Source organism: Cygnus olor, chromosome 2 (assembly GCF_009769625.2).
Source record: "Cygnus olor isolate bCygOlo1 chromosome 2, bCygOlo1.pri.v2, whole genome shotgun sequence".
In the NCBI taxonomy this organism is placed as follows: domain Eukaryota; kingdom Metazoa; phylum Chordata; class Aves; order Anseriformes; family Anatidae; genus Cygnus; species Cygnus olor.
This window is the reverse complement of record NC_049170.1, coordinates 9,302,439-9,308,213: the sequence shown is the minus strand read 5'-3', so window position 1 is coordinate 9,308,213 and position 5,775 is coordinate 9,302,439. Positions and strand designations below refer to the sequence as shown.

Below are 5,775 nucleotides of genomic sequence, written 5' to 3'. Positions count from 1 at the left end.
ATTAAATAATTGCAACAAATCCAAATACAGTGAGAGGCGTATATTACAAGAGAAGTTAAGAGCTTTACAAGAAACATGAAGCATGCCTATTATGAAGAGCTTTCTGTATAGGATTTGTAATGGTATATTCATGTTAAAACGAGTTCAGTATGTTTTTAGTGGAAAAAATAGTTCATGCTACAGATAAAAATAAATCAGCTGGGAATTTCCTTTGTTGAAATTAAAGTATCTCACAAAATTATTAATTGCTGTATGTCTTCATGGTGCTAGTGAATTTTGCTATGGAGATGTAATGTGTTAAGAGGGTTTGGTATTTCTTCTTCAGCATTCTGACAACAGTACAGTGGCTTCTTTGCTATTTATCTTTTTAGAAAGAAAAAGTAATGCTCATCCATTTAACCTCAGAGATGTCTGATGGCACTTTCTGCAATCAGCACTGACAGTTCAAGGATGAAAGGTATGGTGTACATTGTAGTTATTTAAGGGTTAAAGAAGGTCCCATAAATAAATTATGGATGCATTTTTAGAGCACTTTGCTAAGAACAAGAATGGCAGAAAATATCACAAGGCTGTCAAATCAGATTAAAGCTCATGTGCTCTGAGTAATCTGTGGGGAAAACTAACAAACTGTATGTTTGTCACGTATTAAAGAAATATTTTCTTAAAAAGCCGATTGGCTGAATGAAAATAGAAATCCACCCTTGCTTTTTCCTCATCTCTCACTGTTTCTCTCCTGTGCTTAGCTTTAAGTATAACTTACAAAATAATTTCAGCTAGCAACATATCCCAGGTGGGAGAAGACTCTGTGAAGAGCAAAGTCGTGCAATCGAGTGTACGTATTAATGAATATGTGTGGATAAAAATTCTCAGTTTGTAGATAAATTTTCTCAGCATTTTTTTTTAAGACCTGGCCACTTGGATGCTTTGAAAACTTAACTTTCATCTTCTATTGCTTCATAACATGTAGGTAGATGGTTTATTCTTGATCTTTACACACCAGAATTGAAAGAACATACAGACATCCCTCTGAAAGAGAAAACTACTGAGACAGCAGTTTACAAACTATTAACCCATTGTCCCAAAGATCCAGAATTTGAATCAGGTAATCTACAAAAAGATAAATGTGTGATTACAGAGCAGAATCACATAAAGTAATTGTTCCAAGAAGGATGTAAGGGTAGAAAGAATAAGCTCTGAATTTCTAGAACTGGCTTAACTGGCTCTTAAAATGGATGTGACTTCTAGCTGCCAATAGGTTACTGTTGGCCTAATAACTTGGCACACATCCTTTCATCCTCTCTGCCTTGTTTTTCATGGGAAGAAAGCTAGTAAATTGGCTAAAAGGATCAGTGGTGTGGCTTGGACATTTGGGGGGGGGGGGGGGGGCAATAAGGTGTTTAGGTGTACTGCAGACTGCCCAAGCCCAGCTGTGTACATGCAGACTACACGCACAGAAATTCATATCTGTCTTCAGCCACCTAACAGAGCAATTAACCTTTTTTTTTTCTTTCTTTTTTTTTTTCTTTCCTGCAGTTTTAGGGGATAAGAGACCTGCACTGTGCTATAAATCTATTTTTTCAGTCTCAAGTGCTATTGGACTCAGCTGGACTCATGGGCGACTTAAAGCAAACAAAAGGCTTCAATTTGATAGATGAACAAAGCTCAGAAGAGAAAGGACAGAAGGAATAACTGAAACCTCATTGAATGACACTTTAAGATATAGCTCCTTGGATAGGTAGGATATAGATTCTAGGATAGGTAATGTGTTAAATACTCATGGCCTAACTAAAAGAGGTAACTAAATGCCTTGTAATTAGAGTAAGATGCCTGAGATGCTCGTAGATCAAGAGTAAGAAAAGGATGTTCAAGTCAGCCTTAAATTATCTCTCTATTTGTCTATGTTGGATACATATGTGAGACTTGTACCAGATCCCAAAGCTTTTTCATGACTTTATCTTCCTAGGCGTGTCTGAATAGGCACATCCATCCAGCTGACTGTCAGAAGTCCAAGTTATCAATTATCCTGCGAGAAAGTCCAAGCAGGAATGTACCAGCAGGTACAGCAAAGCCCAGGAAATTTTATAGGTCATCTGGTGTGATATGGTATTTGTCTCTGGAGGAGGAGATTTATGGCCCAGTGCTCTCTCACAGAACTGTTCTTTTATTGAAGTTTTTTTGTTATTTTTTGTATATATATTTTTTAATATAAACTTATCACTCGATAGCGTCTTTCGTTGTTTACTGCAGGATGGTCCAGCTCTAAAAAAGCTGTGTCTCCTAGTTTGAGTGTAGCTTGTATATCATAAGATGAGTATTTTCTATATATTAAAGCGTTCTATACATGCTGTACATTTGTTGTATAAATGCTCTGTGTGCTCTATGTATTTTATACATTCTGCTGTGACTTAATAGAAAAAAAATCCATTCACTTCATTAAAAAATGTCCACTGCTTTGCTGGGATAAGGTATGGCCAAAGCGTAGGGAACATCCTGAAGACTTGATTCAATAGTCTGCTTTTCAGATCAAAGTAGCAAACAGCACCTGTTCTTTTGCTATGTATTGATGCATTCAGTTCAAAGTTTGCATGTTTTCGCATGCTAAAAATCAAGGCAGGCAAAAATTATCCAGGTAAACAATTATTTTATAAGACAATAACTCTAAAAAGTTCTACCACACTTGTAATCAGCTACTTAAAATGCCAAAAACAAGAGTACTAAAGCAGACAGGGAAAAGAATGTAAACATTTTAAATAAATAAAAACAGTCATTAGTAAATGACAACATGAAAATACTCAGCACTGCAAAAGACAAACATTAATTAAAAACCAACTTTTTTAACAGAAGGAAAGAAACACTTAGTAAAAGATTTAATCATTGTGGTTGACAGTTTTCAGGTTATTTAAGATGAATACAAATCACAGAAATGGATTTTTGAAGTAATCTCAAGGACAAGCTGTTTAGAAATCAGTAACCATTGTCAATGTCATAGTAATTGCTTGACTGCAGTAAAAAAGGAAAAATACATTGACATATTCAGCCATATATTAATTTTAATTAGAGTAGATGGGATAAATTTATTATGACCAGCATTTTAAATGTTTTGTTGGAGGGAATACTGTGAGGGCAAAGTCACAAAGAAGATGTCATTTAACCAAAAAAGTATATGTTTTCAGAAAAAGAAAATTGCCGCACAGAACAACTCAAGGGTTGGTGTTGATGAAAAACACTGAGTAACAGGGAGACCCAGGCTGGAGCCACACCCCTCATGTTGAACCTGGAAATCTGGAAAAGACTTGTGTCTTCCCTGCGAGATCAGCACAGAGGTGCTTCGTTGGCCCTCCTGCATCTTATTTTGGTTCACATCCTTCAAGGAGGGCTGGTTATGGCTAAGAGGAACATCTGCATGTTCTGGGAGGAAGGGAGTGGCGGGAGCTGCCTGTGCTCCCAGTTTGGTTGCATAACTCTGCTGGTATCTGTACCACCCTAACTAGGCCAGTGAAACTCCTAGGGTATATCCGCACACTGTATTATGCAATTTCATGCAGTGATACCCAAACTCAGACTAAAAGAGTCTCTCTGTTCACGGCAGGGAAGCCATGTTAGCACATAATTCTGCCTTATCTGTTTTGCTCTTGTGTGGACTAATTGAAAGCCAGTTGGGCATTTCTATGTGGTACTACACTAAGCAATGCTGTAAGCAACCTGGCATTGTGCTGGTATATTTTACTACCTAGAACTGTTTCTAGAAATCACAATGATAACCAGTATAAAAAATTCTAATATTCACTTTTTGTAGTGGCAATAGTTAATAGCAGAAATATCAAAAGATCAACCCTCCAGGGAGAGATGTGTCAGTTTGCTTCATGAAATAAAGTGCTGAATTTCTTCTCCCAATAGCAGAAACATGAAATCATAGAATATTCTGAGTTGGAAGGAACCCAGAAGGATCATGACCCCATAAGGATCCCTGAAGGCTTGGAGTTGTTCAGATCTTGAATTTTGGCAGAGTAAACTAAGGAGATGCAGGTTTCCACTGAAATCTCACTCTTCATTTCTGTTTTCAGGTTTTTTGTTTGTTTGTTTGTTTGTTTTTAGTAAGTGTATATATTCAAAATTTTTCTAGTTGAAAATATTCTTCATGTCAAATGCCATTTCATCTCCAAAAGCATTCTCAAGGAAAAATGCATTAACAAAAACCCTTCCACTACAGAAAAAGAAATATTTTCCTTGGAAAAATAGAGGAAAAATATTCAAAAAATTACCACAAGAAATTGTGTTTATTTTCAACAAGTAAAAGTTAGGATCTTTGCTATAAAAAAATACATACAAAGGGTTATGTAGAAGTATAGAACTTCTCCGAGTAAGGAAAGATGTAGCAGTTAAGTTAATAGTTTATAATTTAATTTCTGCAGGTAATGCCAGAGAGTGAGCAGGTCTGGGGAACAGAAGAAGGATAGACAGACCTGGGATTATGCAGACAAGCAACCGGCATACAGAACCCAGGCCATGATGTGGTTTGCCTGTCAGCTTTGCATGTTTAGATACAATAATTTCTCAACCACCTAAAGGTAGGTTAAATATTACCTGTGTCTTAAAGACTGATGCTGTTTAGATGGATCAGAAAAAAAGACTAGCTCATGTCAACCAGGGTTTAAAGCAATCCAAATGACCACAGCCAGCACTGGGGAGGACAACAAGAAAAACCCTGACAGTCCATGCCAGCTCTCACTGGGGAAGAGAGAAATTCCCTCCCAATGCCTAACGTGGCAATCAGTTTAACACCAGCACGGGAGCAAGATGCACTGTTGTGGGCACTAAGATGCAATTCTGTCTACTTTCTTTTTTCCTTGTGAGAAAGACAATATATCAGATAGCTTATTCCTACATCAGAAAGTTTTATTTTTAATTCAGACATGATCACAGTGTTTCATAGAAGTTCCTCTGTGAACATGAGCAAATTCCCTCTTTGAACAATGTAGAAGATTAAAGGAGATGACTGGTGGCATAGTACTGCAAGGCAAGCATAGACCATAACCAGTGTGTTAGCAGATGGTAAATACTCGGTGTTGATAGAGTTGAGAGGTTGCTCTCATACTAATGAATCAAGCGTACCTGATGCAAACTCCCAGCCCTGAGCTCAGCTGCCATGGAAGAGCCTATGTTTACACTGTTAAATTCCCTTAACCTTCAAAGCAGGCTGAATGCATGCAAACGTATTATTGGAAGCAGTTTCTGGTCTGCAAGTCATATACAGGAACAGTTTGAGAAAATGTTCATTATCTCAGGATGAAAAAACACCTGTGAATCGAGTGGAAGTTGGAAAAGATGACCTCGGGGGTCTCTCTCAACATTAATTAATTGATTATTGTTTGACTATTTCACAGTGTGGATTGTCAAATTTCAGTGACTGAACTGTTCCTTGGCACTGTTTGATGTGGTAATGTGGAAGCATACATAGAGATCCTCCTGGGCAAAGTCAGAGGCTGGTGACTCTCAAAGCTCTGCTGCCTTGGAGATAACAAGGTGGGTCCCAACCTGGAGTCACAGCACCATGCAGACAGGCATGGCAATTAACTTTTGTTCATTTTCTGTTTCAATGGTCTGGAAAAATAAAAGGCCAGGAAGGTGGGAGAATTCCTGACAGTGCAAAATCCGTGAACAACAAAACGCAAAATGACTTGGAGAGACTAAAAGATCAAGGTCAACCAGGCGTAGTCACTGAGATTTGAGAGACAAAGAGAGCTTGGAACATGGAGTTATTGACATGAAGGCAAG

General features: G+C 37.7%; 1 long non-coding RNA gene across 1 annotated transcript; it reads left to right on the top strand.

Moving 5' to 3' along the window:
* The first annotated feature begins 375 nt into the window (after positions 1-375).
* LOC121065412 lies at positions 376-5,510 on the top strand. Its single transcript, XR_005817043.1, has 3 exons — positions 376-457; positions 4,413-4,568; positions 5,385-5,510. It is a non-coding gene; the product is annotated as an uncharacterized LOC121065412 (long non-coding RNA).
* The last annotated feature ends 265 nt before the right edge of the window (positions 5,511-5,775 follow it).